This window comes from Microcaecilia unicolor, chromosome 1 (assembly GCF_901765095.1).
Source record: "Microcaecilia unicolor chromosome 1, aMicUni1.1, whole genome shotgun sequence".
NCBI classification, from domain to species: domain Eukaryota; kingdom Metazoa; phylum Chordata; class Amphibia; order Gymnophiona; family Siphonopidae; genus Microcaecilia; species Microcaecilia unicolor.
Window position 1 is genome coordinate 752,870,265 of NC_044031.1, and position 18,940 is coordinate 752,889,204.

Consider the following 18,940-nt stretch of genomic DNA (forward strand, 5'->3'; position numbering starts at 1 on the left):
TTTATCAAGGGATTAGAGCGTAGAATAGCGACCTCACGCCTGCTGTATGCTGCTGCTGCCACCCTGCTTTATTATTGAGGAAAGTAAAACTCGAAGAATAAAACAGATACCAGCAATCGGCAATGGGAACCCGAGTAAGCTTCCAAAAAACGCAGCCCGAGTGAGTAAAAAAATGCCGTGTTTTTGGAAGCTTACTCATGTTTCCACGCCGATTGCTGGCGTCTCTTTTGCTTTTCAAGACTTGTTATTCTCAAGGCAAGATTGTATCTTTCCATTGGATGATTGATACATTTGCAGTTTGATACTGCAACTAGACCCCTGAAGCAGGCAATTTTGCCGAAACACAGACCGTGTCAGGTCCGATCAATAAAGTATTATTATTTATTGCATTTGTATCCCACATTATCCCACCTCTTTGCAGGCTCAATGCGGCTTACAATACATCATGAGTAGTGGAAGCATGTAAGAAGATAAACATTTAGCATTATAGAAGGATCTTGGGTACATGATAATGATTGAACATACTAGTAGTTTAACAAGCAAATATTGTAAGGCAGTTCTGGATATTTGTATAGGAGTTCATATTTGTTGGTCTTTGTGGTATGCCTTGTTGAAGAGATGGGTTTTCAGTAGTTTGCGGAAGTTGGTTAGTTCATAGAGCGTTTTTAAGTTGCGCGGCAGCTTGGTCCAGAATTGTGTGCTCACGTAGGAAAAGTATAGTTGTGATGCCCCCCCCCCCCCCCCCCACCACCACCACCACCACTCTTCAAGGCTCCTTGTCCTTCTTTGGCTACTCTATATTGTCTAAATGAGGATTCAGTTTATGCAACCCGCTTCATATTTAAACCAAAAGTGTGTTCTCATTCATCACAGTTTATTGTTTGTCTAAAAATGAATAGTTTGACTCTCTTACAACTACAGTTTGTACACTATCAAGGATCTATAAGTGAAGAACTCACAGACTATAGAAGAAATAATTGAACAGACAGGCTTATGAACCTCAACATGTATACGCTGGAAGAGAGGAGGGAGAGAGGAGACATGATAGAAACGTTTAAATATCTCAAGGGCATTTATGTACAGGAAGAGAGCCTTTTCCAAATGAAGGAGAGCTCTGGAATGAGGGGGCATACGACAAAGTTGAGAGGGAATAGGCTTAGGAGTAACATAAGGAAGTATTATTTCACAGAAAGGGTGGTGGAGGCGTGGAAAGGTCTCCCTTGTGGAGGTGGTGGAGTCGAGGACTGTTCCAGAATTTAAAAAGGCATGGGATAAGCATGTGGGATCGCTTAGGAACAGGAAGAATTAGGGGTTACAGACTGGATGGGTCATGTGGCCTTTATCTGCCGTCATGTTTCTATGCTTCTATGTAACAGCAAAATGCTAACTAAAGAACACAAAGAAAACCCCATTGTTCTCCAGCTGTGGCAAGTCCAGGTCACTTTGGAGTATCGGGCAGATCTTAAAATGACCCCCTTCCCTCTGGCTCATCCCCAGATGTGAGAAGTACTAATTCTATGCCTGCCTGGCTAGAAACCTCGATGCAGAAAAGGAATAAGCATTTTGCATAACTAATCACAAACCAGAGAAGTACATTTATTTATTTATTTACATAGTAACATAGTAGATGACGGCAGAAAAAGACCTTCATGGTCCATCCAGTCTGCCCAAGACAAACTCATATGTGTATAACAAACTCGTCTGTCCGTCAACCAGTTCCTAATCCAGTTCACCACTTCGGGTCCTATCTTCAGCCCATCCAGTTTATTTAAGAGCCTCCTCTGGGGAACCGTGTCAAAAGCTTTGCTGAAATCTAAGTAGATTACATCCATAGCTCGTCCCTGATTCAATTCTCCTGTCACCCAATCAAAGAATTCAATGAGATTCGTTTGGTACGATTTCACTCTGGTAAAACCATGTTGTCTCGGATCTTGCAACTTATTGGCTTCCAGGAAATTCACTATCCTTTCCTTCAGCATCGCTTCCATTACTTTTCCATTTCCATTTTCTATTTATTGCATTTGTACCCCACATTATCCTACCTTTTTGCAGGCTCAATGTGGCTTACAGGATGTTAATATGATATAGTCATTATATAATATTAGATACAGTTGGTGATAATCTGGAGGCAGAAGAGGAATAAGTTGGAAGGTGTTAGGTAAGGTCATGTGAGGGGTGTTTTAAAGCATTTGGGTGGTATAAGGAGTGATTTGTTTCATTAAGGATTATTTTTGTAGGCCTTGTTGAAGAGATGTATTTTCATAGATTTGCGATAGGAAGAGGCATCTGTGTTTACTAATCCTAGTGATCAGAGAAGGTGTACCCTTAGGACAATTACATCCTGTAAATCAGATCACGTAATTTACTGTCTCAAGTGCCTGTGCAATAAATTGTATGTGGGTCAGACCTCCAGAATGCTCTCAGTCCGTTATGTAAATTCCTCATCATATTCAAAGGCCAGGCTGAGATCCAGCACAGAAACGCTTGGAGGTAGGATACAAAGGTAAACATTGAAAGGAAAATGGATTACACAGCGATAACTTCCACTTCCTTGCAATGTTATGACATGTTGCGTAGCCAAAAACAAGACATCAGGCCTAGCCAACTCTCCTTCAGGAAACAAAATCTTCTTTGCATTTAGGAAAAATTGTGACTGTTCAATAAATATAGTGGAGGAGTGGCCTAGTGGTTAGGGTGGTGGACTTTGGTCCTGAAGAACTAAGTTCAATTCCCATTTCAGGCACAGGCAGCTCCTTGTGACTCTGGGCAAGTCACTTAACCCTCCATTGCCCCATGTAAGCCGCATTGAGCCTGCCATGAGTGGGAAAGTGTGGGGTACAAATGTAACAAAAATATATACTATGCATTTTTTTTAATACACTGGAAGACATTTGAAAAGAAGTCTAAGAAAAATCTCTATGCTTAAAATCTGTGCTTCCTAGCATAGGTGGGGGCTGCTGTGAAAAGTAGCCTTAATGCAGCATTATGCGGACTTTTCATGTGAACTAAAGCCATTTTTACCACGGCAGTAGAAATGGCCTTTTTATATATGAGCTAAAGTGGCTAGGGCTGTTCAGCTTGGAGAAAAGGCAACTGAGGGGAGACATGATAGAGGTCTATAAAATAATGAGTGGAGTTGAATGGGTAGAAGTGAAGCATCTGTTTACGTTTTCCAAAAATACTAGGACTAGGGGGCATGCGATGAAGCTACAACGTAGTAAATTTAAAACGAATCGGAGAAAATGTTTCTTCACTCAACGTGTAATTAAACTCTGGAATTCGTTGCCAGAAAATGTGGTAAAGGCTGTTAGCTTAGCAGAGTTTAAAAATGGTTTGGATGGCTTCCTAAAGGAATAGTCCATAGAGCATTATTAAATGGACTTGGGGAAAATCCACTTTCTGGGATAAGCAGTATAAAATGTTTTGTACATTTTTGGGATCTTGCCGGGTATTTGTAACCTGGATTGGCCACTGTTGGAAACAGGATGCTGGGCTCGATGGACCTTTGGTCTTTCCCAGTATGGCAATACTTATATATATTTTTTGTGCTAATGTTGCCATTAAAAAATATTATCACATGAGCACTTACTGCCACCATTTTGTAGGTGGTATAAGGGGTCATGTGGTTTTCCATGCAGTAATGTAGCCGCGCTAACTGATTAGCACAGGAAAGTGCACTGTCTGCCTCATGATACGCCCCCTCAAACATGTAAAAAATATTTTTAGCCCACGGTTGGCGCTCACAGCTTAAAATGGCGTATCACAGGATGTGCTCAGGCATCAGTGCAAGACGCTTGAGCACGTCCTGTGGTACGCCATTTTAAGCTGTGTTAGGTACATATTAGTGCGTAATACAGCTTAGTAAAAGGGTCTCCTAGAGGAGCAACTTTTTTTTCTCTCATATAAACAAAGAAACATGACGACAGATAAGGCCCAAATGGCCCATCCAGTCTGCCCATCCTCAGTAACCCCTAACTCCTCCTTTTCCTAAGAGATCCCATGTGCCTGTCCCATGCTTTTTTAAATTCTGTCACAGTCCTCGACTCCATGACAGAACCACCAGCCCCGCCTCCCACTGCCGGCTCCACCACCCAATCACGGCTAAGCTACAACTACTACTACTACTAATCATTTCTATAGTGCTACTAGAGGTACGTAGCACTGTACACATTATAAGCAGGTACTTTCTCCGTCCCTAGAGGGCTCACAACCTAAGTTTTGGTACTTGGGGCAATGGAGGATTAAGTGACTTGCCCAAGGTCACAAGGAGCTGCAGTGGGAACTGAACCCAGGTTGCCAGGATCAAAGCCGGCTGCACCAACCATTAGGCCACTCCTCCCAAGGAAGCAAGCAGGAAGACAATAAACAAAATATAAAGCATGCAAAATACATGGCACAGATAAAGGTAAAACCTGCCTATTTTTTAAAAAGTAATTTCAAAGGATATTTTTATACATCTGCTAATACATGAGCCAATAGATTAACACTGCATATAACTAGGTTTACTGACAAACCTCAAATGGGAATGCTCTGGAGATCACATCCTACCGTGTGCAGCTCTCAATCTGGTTTAAGGAGAGCTATAGCAACCTACACAGTATCCAGTTTTCACCAGGATCAATAATGCTATTGAATGAGAAGGCAGGCGTGGTAAAAACCGATGAATATGCTTTATTGTACTGAATCTTCTGGACCACAAAAGCAGTCGAGAGCAAGAAAAGCCATAGTGTCAAAAGAACTACAGACTAACTCAATCTGTCATGGGTATCTACACATGAGAGTCATGTGCTCATTGTTAACCTTTGTGAGAATGTGTACAATGCTTCTCCTATATTCCCCATTCTGCTCTGCCTGCTACAGTCTCATGGCTGCCCACACACAGGGTCAGAATCTGAGTCTAGATGGCGGTGGTAGCTCCGTGTTTGAGGTCTTTCTAGAACTGAACAAAAACTTTACACCATCACAAGTTTGAATGGTTTGTTTCGCCAGGGGGAACATATTTATTCCTGTTAACAGAGAGGTTCATTTTCAAAAAGCCAAAAAGTTGGCAACATTTTCCAGGTAAAGCTGCTCAGATATTTTTATTGGAATATTTAGTGGTGCTTGTCTGGGTAACTTTAATACACGATTCCCCTATTTCTGTACGTAGCACTAAGACTGCATTTGCAAATTTGGGTTTGCATCTAATTTGCATGTGCAATTTAATTGAACAGTGAGCCAATTAGCATGGATAATTGGGTTCTAGCGATCAATTATTGGTGCTAATTAGGAATAATTAAAATTTATGTTTGCATCTTTTAGTCACTGTTTTATATAGGTGCATGCATAAATTTTTATGTGTAAATCCAAAAAGGGGGTGTCACCATGGGAGGGGCACAGGCGGATCAGGGCCATTCTTGGAATTTGTTACAAAATTAGACAGATTTACACCAGGTTTCAATTGGTGTGAATTTGAAACCTGGTGTAAATCTACCTAATTCTGTAACATATTCTGCTGTAAATCCTCGTGCCCAAAATTGGGCACAGATCCCAGTTCCAAACACTATTCCATAAACACTGGTACACCACTGATTCGTACTCAAAGGAGCCCGTCTGGAAGATACAAAGCACGTTGTTTCCTGTGTTTTATACGAGGGGGGGGGGCAGGGAGGGTCAAAATTCCCTGGGCCCGGGCCTCCAAGAGGGGCCCAGCACCGCAGTCCCCTCCACCCTCCCCCCTCCATCCACCACCAGGCCGGGCACCCCTGAATTCAAATCATAGTGCCTCACCTTGACCTCGCTCTGTGTGAATGAAGCGCAGCAGCAGCAGTCTGAAGATCGCCTCCCTTCGGGCCTTCCCTCCCTGTGTCCCGCCCTCATCTGGCGTAACTTGCGTGAGGGCGGGACACAGGGAGGGAAGGCCCAAATGGAGGCGATCTGGAACTCTTTGCTGGAGGATGTGGTAACAGTGGTTAGCATATCTGGGTTTTAAAAAAAATTTGGGCAAATTCCTGGAGGAAAAGTCCATAGTCTGCTATTCAGACAGGCATGGGAAACAACAGCTTGCTCTGGGATTTGTTGCAACTCTGAGATTCTGCATGAAATCTTGCCACTCTTTAGGATTCCAGAATCTTGCTATTCTTTGAGGTTCTACATGGAATGTTGCTACTCTTTGAGATTCTGCATGGAATCTTGTCACTCTAGGATTCCAGAATCTTGGCTTTGGTTCTACATGAAATGTTACCACAATTTGGGTTTCTGCCAGGTACTTAAGTAGAGGAGTGTGGTAGCCGTGTTAGTCCACTCTTAAGGTTATCAATAGAAATCAAACAAAATAAAACATGGAAAAGAAAATAAGATGATACCTTTTTCATTGGACATAACTTAATACATTTCTTGATTAGCTTTCGAAGGTTGCCCTTCTTCCTCAGATCGGAAATAAGCAAATGTGCTAGCTGACAGTGTATATAAGTGAAAACATTCAAGCATTACTATGACAGTCTGACAGGGTGGGAGGAGGGGGGTGGGTAGGAAGTATGCATGGGGACATCAAAGCATATCATTGATATTCTAACAGGGTGGGTGTGGATAGGTGAGGGGAGGGTGATCAACAGAGACATACAGCTTTATGGTTTATAATGGGCTAGGAACCCCAGGTCCTTGTTAAGTCATTTCTGTTGGGTGTTAAAATATTCAATCACCAGGACAGCACCCCAATATGCCAACCTTTTTATGGCTGAGCTGGAAGAGACATTTCTGAATACACACCAGACCAAACCTCTAAAATACTACCGGTACATCGATGACATTTTTATGATTTGGATGGAGGGTGAAGAAACTCTGAAACAATTTTATTCTGCATTCAATACATACCATCCTACAATCAGATTCAAAATTGACTACTCCCCAGAAAAAGTCGATTTTTTGGACACCACGGTCTCAATCAGTGATGGCTGTATACAAACATCTATATACAAGAAACCCACAGACAGATGCAGCTACCTCCACAACTCCAGCTTCCATCCTTCACATACAAAAAGATCCATCATTTACAGCCAAGCCACAAGATACCACCGTATCTGCTCTGACTCAGGGGACAGAGACAGACACCTTAAAAGCCTGACTGAATCCTTCAAACAGAAGGGCTACAACCCCAAAATAATCTCCAAGAATATTGCCTCCTCCCTCAAAACACCCAGGGAGAATCTGCTACAGTACAAAAAGAAAAAATCCACAGACAGAATCCCGCTTGTAGTGACATACAATCCAGAGCTGGAAAAACTGAGGAAAATCATAAGAGATGTACAACCTATACTCCAGGAGGATGAATTACTGAAAGAGATATTCCCATCCCCACCAGTACTGGCCTTCCGACAGCCACCCAACTTAAAACACAAGCTAATCAGAAGTAAACTTCCTTCACAGACTGAAAAAGAACAGAAGGGCACACTTCCCTGTAATTTATCCATTTGCAAACTATGCCAAAATATTTCACAGGACCCCAAAGTCATCCACAAAGGAAAGATATTCAACATAAAGGGACCTTTCACTTGCTCATCTTCCAATGTGGTATATATCATTCAGTGTAAAAAATGTAACGAAGGATGCTATATTGGAGAAACAGGCCAGATACTTAAGACAAGATTCAATTTACATAGACATCATATGAACAATACTGGTGCCAGCAGGGTTCCCACGCCTGTTGGTCAACATTTTACAGGACCAGGACACTGTACCAGTGATTTCACAGTGAGAATCCTCAAAGGTAACTTTAAAACCATACAAGAACGTAAGACCTTTGAAGTCAGAATGATTGAATATTTTAACACCCAACAGAAAGGACTTAACAAGGATCTGGGGTTCCTAGCCCATTATAAACCATAAAGCTGTATGTCTCTGTTGATCACCCTCCCCTCACCTATCCACACCCACCCTGTTAGAATATCAATGATATGCTTTGATGTCCCCATGCATACTTCCTACCCACCCCCCTCCTCCCACCCTGTCAGACTGTCATAGTAATGCTTGAATGTTTTCACTTATATACACTGTCAGTGAGGAAGAAGGGCAACCTTCGAAAGCTAATCAAGAAATGTATTAAGTTATGTCCAATAAAAAAGGTATCATCTTATTTTCTTTTCCATGCCAGGTACTTGTAACCTGGCTTGGCCACTGTTTGGAAAAAAGGATACTGGGCTAGATGGACCATTGGTCTGACCCAGTATAGCTACTCTTATGTTCTTATGTATTAAGATTAGGGATGGGCAGGCCAACTATTTTTTTTTTTTCATTTTGTTTAGTTGTCTGTGTTGTATAGTAGATTTTTAATTGTATTTAAGTCTTTTTTAAGTTCAGTGGAATGGAAAATAGTGAGCCTTATTAGTACATAAGTACATAAGCAGTGCCATACTGGGAAAGACCAAAGGTCCATCTAGCCCAGCATCCTGTCACCGACAGTGGCCAATCCAGGTCAAGGGCACCTGGCACGCTCCCCAAACGTAAAAACATTCCAGACAAGTTATACCTAAAAATGCGGAATTTTTCCAAGTCCATTTAATAGCGGTCTATGGACTTGTCCTTTAGGAATCTATCTAACCCCTTTTTAAACTCCGTCAAGCTAACCGCCCGTACCACGTTCTCCGGCAACGAATTCCAGAGTCTAATTACACGTTGGGTGAAGAAAAATTTTCTCCGATTCGTTTTAAATTTACCACACTGTAGCTTCAACTCATGCCCTCTAGTCCTAGTATTTTTGGATAGCGTGAACAGTCGCTTCACATCCACCCGATCCATTCCACTCATTATTTTATACACTTCTATCATATCTCCCCTCAGCCGTCTCTTCTCCAAGCTGAAAAGCCCTAGCCTTCTCAGCCTCTCTTCATAGGAAAGTCGTCCATCCCCACTATCATTTTCGTCGCCCTTCGCTGTATCTTTTCCAATTCTACTATATCTTTTTTGAGATACGGAGACCAGTACTGAACACAATACTCCAGGTGCGGTCGCACCATGGAGCGATACAACGGCATTATAACATCCGCACACCTGGACTCCATACCCTTCCTAATAACACCCAACATTCTATTCGCTTTCCTAGCCGCAGCAGCACACTGAGCAGAAGGTTTCAGCGTATCATCGACGACGACACCCAGATCCCTTTCTTGATCCGTAACTCCTAACGCGGAACCTTGCAAGACGTAGCTATAATTCGGGTTCCTCTTACCCACATGCATCACTTTGCACTTGTCAACATTGAACTTCATCTGCCACTTGCACGCCCATTCTTCCAGTCTCGCAAGGTCCTCCTGCACTGTAGGTAGGGTACTATGACATACTTTGTATTGTTATTTGAATATTTTTACTGCTGTAATTGTCTATTGCTTATGTTTGAGTTATTTTTACTGTACAAGGCCTTGAGTGAATTCTTTCAAAAGGCTGTAAATAAATCCTAATAAATAAAATAAATAATGACAGAAAAAATATATATGTTGGTTCAACTAATAGGAAGCGACATAAGAAATGCTGACATTTCTCATGTTACTTCAAACAAATGCACATTCCTAATTAAGACTAGGAAACAATAGTTAATAGATTTGGGCAGACTGGATGGACCGTGCAGGTCTTTTTCTGCCGTCATCTACTATGTTACTATGTAGATATTATTTTTAAAACTAATTGAAGGAAGTTTTGTTTTTATTTTGTTTCTTGTTGTTGTTCCTTTTTTTAATCCAAAGCACAATTTTATTTATTTATTTGTTGCATTTGTACCCCACATTTTCCCACCTATTCGCAGGCTCAATGTGGCTTACATAGTACCGTGAAAGGCGTTTGCCCGGTCGGTGGTTAACAAATACAAAGTTGTATAGTGATCATATGAGGTATAAGAGGAGGGTCGGAATGGATGAAGATTGCGTGTTGTCCTGTGCGATCATAGTCATGCTGTGTTGGTAGGTGAAGAGGTTTACGTGGGGTCGTTGGGGTAGGCCTTTTTGAAGATGTGGTAAAAAGCAGTAAATATCAGAGTTTTAAAAGGGTTTGCTTAGATTTTTGGCTGAAATGTCAGTACACCTTAACATTTCAAGTAGATTTGGGAAAGTCATTGCTTATCGATGGGTGTAAGGAACAAGGGGGCCTTTTTACTATGCCGCATAAGCGTCTACACACGTCAACACATGCCAAAATGGAGTTACTGCATGGCTGGCACGTGGCCCTTGTGGTAATTTCATTTCTGGCGCGTGTCCGCTATGCATGCCCTAAATTATTTTTCTGCGCGCGTTAGCTAATCACGCCAAGTTGCATTTGGCACACATAGGTCATTATCACCCGGTTACCGCCTGAGACTTTACCGCTAGGTCAATGACAGGCAGTAAGATCTCAGACCCAAAATTTTGATTTTGCCGCACGTCCATTTTCAGCCAAAATTTTAAAAAGGGGTTTTTTTTACAGGCACGCTGAAAAATGGATTGATGCATGCCCAAAACCCGCGCCTACACTACCGCAAGACATTTTTCAGTGCACCTTAGTAAAAGGACCATCTTGCCTAACACTTGTGCTCTGGATTGGCCACCTTTTTTATTTATTTTATTTGTTACATTTGTATCCCACATTTTCCCACCTATTTGTAGGCTCAATGGGGCTTACATAGTACCGGAGAGGCCTTTGCAGGCTCCGGTGTGAACAAATACAGGTTGATGTTGTGGTAAGATCAAGTTCATGTGGCACAGCCACATTAGGGAATCGGAGAACGGAAGAGTTGTGTTATGTCCATTACGTGCTTTAGTTTGGTTGTGTTGCAGTGATTAGGCATTTAAGTTGGATCGGTAGGGTATGCCTTTTTAAACAGGTTGGTTTTCGGAGATAAGATGCTCGGCTTGATGAGCCTTTTGTATAAACCATTGTGGTATTTCTTATGTTCTTAATTGACCTGATAAGTAATCTAGTTAATTATAATCAGATATTCAGTTGATTTGGAATCCTAGAAGAGGGAAGTCATTAGCATGGGCTACCACTGTTGTACTGTTAACCCCATTTATTAGTAACTACGTCTCATTGCGTAAAACGTGATAAAATAGCATGAGTTAGTGGTAAAATAACAAGTCTTAACGGTCGCCCATGCTGATAACTTCCCCCCTTAGTGTGAAGAGTTTCAATGTCTGGTAACCAGAGTTGATATTGTGATGTCATAATGCCTCATTCCACCAATGCCTAAGAGCCACTGATTGCCCTTTACTTGGCTCACTTTTATTACAAATAAGCAGTGAGTTCAATTTCTTTTTTCTTGAATTAAGGGAGGGAAGATATCAACATGAGATACTGTTAAAACGTATTATTTTATTGTTAACCCCAATGGGGCCTATGCTAAAATAGCACATCCTAATTGTAACCCACATTGATAACCATGCCCTTGAATACGCTCGAGGGGGTGGTTATCCATGTGGGTTGCTATTAAAATGTATTAGTTTACTCTTAACCCAGGATAATAGTAAGTCGGTCTCATTCATAAAATGGACCTGTGCTAAAATAGCATGAGCTAGTAATAGTAGGGTTACCATATGTCCGGATTTACCCGGACATGTCCTCTTTTTGAGGACATGTCCGGGCAACCGGGCGGGTTTTGCCAATCTGCCTGTTTGTCCAGATTTCTGGACAAACGGGCAGGCTGGCGGGCGGGCCATCCTATGCTAGTCTCCCGGCCCTCCCCTCCCCTTACTTACTACTCTACTGCCCTGGTGGTCTATTGCTGATCTCGGCGCTGATTCAAAATGGCCACCGAGAGTTGAAGCAACCTCGTGAGACTTCAACTCTCGGCGGCCATTTTGAATCAGCGCTGAGATCAACAACAGGAGGCAGGGCAGCGCTCCGGGCAGCAAAGAGGGGGCTCTTTCCTGCCCCGAAAAGGTCACTAGACCACCAGGGCAGCAGAGTAAGGTAAGGGAAAGGGGGTGACGGGGAGGGCAGTGGAGGGGGGGTGACGGGGTGTGTGACAGGAGGAGGGGAATATGTTACAGGGGGCGGTGCAAGAGTGTGAAAGGGGGCGGAGCGGAGTGTGGTGGGGGCAGGGCATGTGTCCTCTTTTTGGGGGGACCAAATATGATAACCCTAAGTAATAGTAAACGTAGAAGTATAAAAATAAAATGAAGGGAGATAAAGACCATATGATCTATCCAGTCTACTCATCTGTATCATCCCTTCCTCTCCCTCAGAAATCCTATGTATTTGTCCCAAGTTCACTTGAATTCAGATACAGTCTGCATCTCTACCACCTGCATGGGGAGCGCCACGAATTTTCCACCCTTTCCACGAAGAAGTATTTTCTCAGGGTGCGCTGAGGTATCCCGTGGTAAGTTGCAAATATGCAAGCACTACCCGTGTGCTAAAAATATTTTTTATTTTTTAGCTGAGGGGTCATATCTGAGAGCGGAGAGTGGGCAGTTCTGTACTAATCAGTGCATCAGCTTTCCCACATGCTAATTGATTAGCACAGGATTAGCACATGAGCTCTTACGGTCTACAAAATAACTAGTGGTAAGAGCTCATTTGCTAATTTTTGTTAATGGCCATGCGCTAATACATAGTAACATAGTAGATGACGGCAGAAAAAGACCCGCACGGTCCATCCAGTCTGCCCAACAAGATAAATTCATATGTGCTACTTTTTATCTACCTAACCACCTCTGCAACCGATACTGTATTCCCTTCCAGAATGCTCTAGCCTTCACACATTTCCACAAAAGATGTCCCATAGTCCCCTTTTCCCCACACCCCCTCCTAATGACAATATTAGCGCATGGCCTTTAAATTGGAAAATGCTAAATATGCATATTTTCTGGCCCTGGCAAGAAGTGGCCTTAATGCACAGGAAAGACACGTCTAAGGCCTCTGTAAAAGGACCCCTAAGCAGCGGCGTACTGAGGGCTGGGTGGTGGAGGCGGTCTGCCCCGGGTGCAGGGAGCAGCTGCACAGCTGTCGGCTCTGCCGGTTTCCTGCTCCCTCTGATGTTACTTCCTATTTCAGGGCAGAGGGAGCAGGGAACCGGCAGAGTCGAAAGCCAAGCGGCTGCTCCCAGCACCCCAGGAGGTAAGAGCAATATACCCGAGGGGGAACGACACTGCAACTGAAGGTTGTCAATGCTGCACCAGGGAGTGGGGGGGATGCTGCACCCGTGGGTAGCAGCTTACCAAGAAACACCACTGCCCCTAAGAATTTTATGTCATGGACACAGAATGTAGAAAAGCTTCAGCCTCATAAAATCAGTTTTACTCTTTTGGGACCTTGCCAGGTACTTGTGACCTGGATTGACCACTGTTGGAAACAGGATACTGGGCTTGATGGACCTTAGGTCTGTCCCAGTATGGCAATGCCTATGCTCTTATGTTAGCTCTTAGTAAATTGTCGTTACAAGTTTGGACTTAAAAATAGATCTCCCCCCCCCCCCACCCACCCACCACCCCCAAATTGTATCATACTTTGAGTCCAAGGCATCACAAATACTCTTTCAACCAGTAATCTGACTGTTTAATAAATATGCTTATGTTGATCAAAAATATTTTGTCACCGATTTCTGATAGTGCACGTGGATGGGAAGAGGAGTGGCCTAGTGGTTAGGGTGGTGGACTTTGGTCCTGGGGAACTGAGCTCAATTCCCACCTCAAGCACAGGCAGCTTCCTGTGACTCTGGGCAAGTCATTTAACCCTCCATTGCCCCATGTAAGCCGCATTGAGCCTGCCATGAGTGGGAAAGCGCAGGGTACAAATGTAACAAAAATAAAAAATTTGAGATTCTGGAATGTTGCTACTATTGAGATTCTGTTGCTACTATTTGAGATTCTACATGAAATGTTGCTACTATTGAGATTCTGTTGCTACTATTTGAGATTCTACATGGAATGTTGCTATTCCACTATTCCACTAGGCCACTATTCCACTAGCAACATTCCATGTAGAAGCCTGCCCTTGCAGATCAGCCGCACAGGCTTCTGCTTCTGTGAGTCTGACGTCCTGCACGTACGTGCAGGACGTCAGACTCACAGAAACAGAAGCCTGCGCGGCCGTGTTGCTGATCTGCAAGGGCAAGCTTCTACATTGAATGCTGCCAGTTGAGGAGTGGCCTAGTGGTTAGGGTGGTGGACTTTGGTCTTGGGGAACTGAGTTGGATTCCCACTTCAGGCACAGGCAGCTCCTTGTGACTCTGGGCAAGTCACTTAACCCTCCATTGCCTCATGTAAGCCGCATTGAGCCGCCATGAGTGGAAAAGCGCGGGGTACAAATGTAACAAAAAAAAAAACAAAGTTAGTCCCTTAACAGCAATAAAGTGGTTTCATGAGAGACAAAGCATTCCTAGAGCAGCAAAAACAGTTATGTTGTTATGGACCTTAGGTGAAGGATGAGAAGAAAGATCTATACAGCTTAAACTTAAAGCAGCATTTTATCATAGCCAAGCCAAAGTTGGCCTTGCGGAAAATGCTAAGAGAAGAGTAAATAACAGTGAGAGAAAAAAGTGGCTGCTAGGATTTTAATGAAGCAGAAATATTAGCATTCATGAGACTGTAGAACAAGGAAGACATACAACACTATTGGGTAAAGCTCAGATAAACTGGAAAAGTAGTCTGTGAAGCCAAAGATGTAAATGACAGAAAATAAATATCCACTAAGTAAAATGGGGGGGGGGGGGGGGGTGGTGAAGACTTTATTTTTAAGATATGCTAGTGACAAGAGGAAGTGCAAAAGTAGCATTGTCAGACTCAAAGGTGAAGCTATGGAATATGTGGAGGCTGATGAAGATTTATTTAGATTTTGCTCACACCTTTTTCAGTAGTAGCTCAAGGTGAGTTACATTCAGGTACACTGGACATTTCTCTGTCCCAAGAGGGCTCACAATCTAAGTTTGCACCTGAGGCAATGGAGGGTTAAGTGACTTGCCCGAGATCACAAGGGGCTGCAGTGGGATTTGAACTGGCCACCTCCGGATTGCAAGACCCCTGCTCTAACCACTAGGCCACTCCTCCATTAGCAACATTCCCTCTAGAATCTCAAATAGTAGCAACATTCCAGAATCTCAAACAGTGGCAACATTCCATGTAGAATCTCAAATATTTATTTAGATTTTGCTCACACCTTTTTCAGTAGTAGCTCAAGGTGAGTTACATTCAGGTACTCTGGATATTTCTCTGTCCCAGGAGGGTTCACAATCTAAGTTTGCACCTGAGGCAATGGAAGGTTAAGTGACTTGCCCGAGATCACAAGGAGCAGCATTGTGATTTGAACCGGCCATCTCTTGATTGCAAGAGTGGTGCTCTAACCACTAGGCCACTCCTCCCCTAGCAACATTCCCTCTAGAATCTCAAATAGTAGCAACATTCCAGAATCTCAAACAGTGGCAACATTCCATGTAGAATCTCAAATATTTATTTAGATTTTGCTCACACCTTTTTCAGTAGTAGCTCAAGGTGAGTTACATTCAGGTACTCTGGATATTTCTCTGTCCCAGGAGGGTTCACAATCTAAGTTTGCACCTGAGGCAATGGAAGGTTAAGTGACTTGCCCGAGATCACAAGGAGCAGCAGTGGGATTTGAACCGGCCACCTCTGGATAGTAAAACTGGTACTTTAACCACTAGGCCACTTCTCCACTATAGCAACATTACATGTAGAATCTCAAATAGTAGCAATAGAATTTCAAATAGTAGTAACATTCCATGTAGAATCTCAAATATTTATTTATTTAGATTTTACTCACACCTTTTTCAGTAATAGCTCAAGGTGAGTTAAATTCAGGTACACTGGATATTTCTCTGTCCCAGGAGAGCTCACAATCTTGGTTTGTACCTGAGGCAATGGAGGGTTAAGTGACTTGCCCAAGATCACAAGGAGCAGCAGTGGAGGATTTGAACCAGCCACCTCTGGATTGCAAGACTGGTGCTCTAACCACTAAGCCACTCCTCCATTCCAGAATCTTGCTATTCTTTGGGGTTCTACATAGAATGTTGCTACTCTGCATGGAATCTTGTCACTAAGATTCCAGAATCTTATTTATGTATTTAGATTTTGCATACACCTTTTTCAGTAGTAGCTCAAGGTGAGTTACATTCAGGTACTCTGGATATTTCTCTGTCCCAGGAGAACTCACAATCTAAGTTTGTACCTGAGGCAATGGAGGGTTAAGTGACTTGTCCAAGATCACAAGGAGCAGCAGTGGGATTTGAAGCGGCCATCTCTGGATTGCAAGACCAGTGCTCTAACCACTAAGCCACATAACTGCTTTAACACTGGTATAGAAGAACAGCCTAGTGGTTAGAGCACTGGTCTGACTACCAGGTAAGCATGGTTTAAATCCCACTGCTGGTCCCTGTCATCTTAGGCAAGTCACTTAGGGGGAAAGGTAGCAAGCTGCATTAACGCTTTAAGGGCCCCTTTTACAAAGACACGCTAGCTTAGTGTGCACTAAAAAAAGGTGTATGCTAAATATTAGAGATGTAAAATAAAAGTGGGAGGACGACCAAGGATGCCAAAGACTGAGAAGATGTCTAATAATAGAGAAGTTTATTGAAGTATGGAGACTCGACACAGCGTTGTGTTTCGGCCTTAGGCCTGCATCAGGAGTCTATAATAAAATGTAATACATAAATAATAAAGAAAGAAAATAAATTGCACTGCACAAATACATTAAAATACACGGTGGATTATATATTAAATTTTTATGTAGAATATACCTATATTTTACTTGAACTTAATTTGAAAACATGTGTAAAGCATAACGAATACAATATATAAGCTGAGTGTATGCAATAACTCGTACGTTTTTAGAAATAGCAATAGAATAAAACACATGGTAAATACTTGGTGTGCATATATAGAGGGTTTAAAATTAATTAAAATATATTTGTAACTTAGTTTAAACTAAAAATGTAAATCAAGTTTGGTTAGTCGATAAAAAGCAAATACATTTAAAAATACAGTCCACATATAAACGCATTTAATTAAACTATAACCAATAAATATTTAAAAATAACATAATATGCAAACTGAGTGTCACATACATTTAAAAATGAAAGTAGCAAAAATACATATTTTTAAAAACGAATTGAAAAACATAATTAAAATCATATTAAAACATATAGATGGTGTGCATAAACAAAATGGATTTTGGACTGAATGAAATTGATTCCTGTAACTGAATTTTAAATAGAAATAAATATATTTAATCATTAGTGCACGCTAAAAACACTAGCATGCCTTTGTAAAAGACCCCCTAAGCAGTGGTGTTCCTAGGGGGGCTGACACCCGGGGCGGATCGCCGATGCGCCCCGCCCCCCTGGTGCAGCACCCCCCCCCCCCCCCCGGTGCAGCGTGACCCCTCCTGGCGAAAGGACACCCCCCACCCCGGCGAAAGAACCCCCCTGGGTGCACGCCGCTGGGGGAGGGGTGCCGCACGCCGGTCAGCTTCCTTCGTTTCCATGCTCCCTCTGCCCTGGAACAGGTTACTTCCTGTTCCGGGGCAGAGGGAGCATGGAAACGAAGGAAGCTGACCGGCGCGCGGCACCCCCCCCAGTGGCATGCACCCAGGGCAGACCGCCCCCACCGCCCCCCTCTTGGTACGCCACTGCCCCTAAGTCATGTTATTTGTCCCTTAAGATGACTTAAAGGGGCCCCAACGCAGCTTGTTTAAACTATCGTGGCAATATTTAGATCACCGCGGGTTACGTAGTAATGAGATGCAACACATTCAAATGCATGGACATCAGACTCACAGAAACAGAAGCCTTGCAGATCAGCAACGCAGCTGCTGTCATGGACCTGAGTATGACATCTGAGGCTGGCAAGTAATGTTCTTCAACACAATTTTGGGGGGTGGAAGGGGGTTAGTGACCACTGGGGGAGTAAGGGCAGGTCATCTCTGATTCCCTCCAGTGGTCATCTAGTCATTTGGGGCACCTTTTTAGTGCCTTATTCATAAGAAAAACAGGTCTAGCTCAAAATGTCCAAGTTTTAGTGCTGGATGTGTTTGCTTTGTTCCATTATGGCTCAAAGACGTCCAAGTCTTAGGAACGACCAAGTCCCGCCTTGAACACGCCCCCGATACGCCCCCATGAGATTTGGACGTCCTTCTGACGAACTTCAGAGAAAGACGTCCAAAATGCGATTTGGACGTTTCTGTGAGATGGACATCCAAATGCCGATTTATGTCACTCTTTGGACGTCCATCTCTTTCGAAAATGAGCCTGATACTCTTGTGTTAAGCGAAGCCTTACAGGGAGTGCATTCCAGAGTGTGGGGGCTATTCCGGAGAAGGCTCGATTGCAGGTATCACATCTTGTGATGCCTTTGAAGAGGGCGTGGCTAGGGAAATTCCTTGGGAGGACATTAGTGACCTTGAAGGTATCTAGAGGGAGATCCTGTTCTTCAAGTATTTTGGGATATTTCCTTTAAGGGCCTTGAAGGTCAAACAGAGAATTTTAAATTTAGACCTGTATTGTACTGGTAGCTAGTGAAGTTAAAAAAAATGGTGATGTGGTCACGTTGCTTACAGCCTTCTATTAATCTAGATGCACCGTTCTGAATCAATTGGAGCTGTGCAGTCAGAGCAATGTAGATTGCATTACAATAATCCAGTCTTGATGTTATCATGGCTTGCACAACTGAGACAAGCCTTGCCTTTTCAATGTAAGGAGACAGGCAGCATGGTTGTCGCAAGTGATAGTAGAGAAGCACATAAGTACATAAGTATTGCCATACTAGGACAGACCAAAGGTCCATCAAGCCCAGCGTCCTGTTTCCAACAGTGGCCAATCCAGATCACAAATACCTGGCAAGATCCCAAAAAAGTGCAAAACATTTTATACTGCTTATCCTAGATACAGTGGATTTTCCCCAAGTCCAATTGAATAATGGTCTATGGACTTTTCCTTTAGGAAGCCGTCCAAACCTTTTTAAAACTCTGCTATGCTAACCATCTTTACCACATT

General features: G+C 42.9%; 1 long non-coding RNA gene across 1 annotated transcript; it reads right to left on the bottom strand.

Moving 5' to 3' along the window:
• Positions 1-1,102: 1,102 nt before the first annotated feature.
• LOC115460681 lies at positions 1,103-18,358 on the bottom strand. Its single transcript, XR_003940537.1, has 3 exons — positions 18,204-18,358; positions 14,383-14,384; positions 1,103-1,114 (listed from the first exon to the last, which is right to left on the bottom strand). It is a non-coding gene; the product is annotated as an uncharacterized LOC115460681 (long non-coding RNA).
• Between the last annotated feature and the right edge of the window lie 582 nt (positions 18,359-18,940).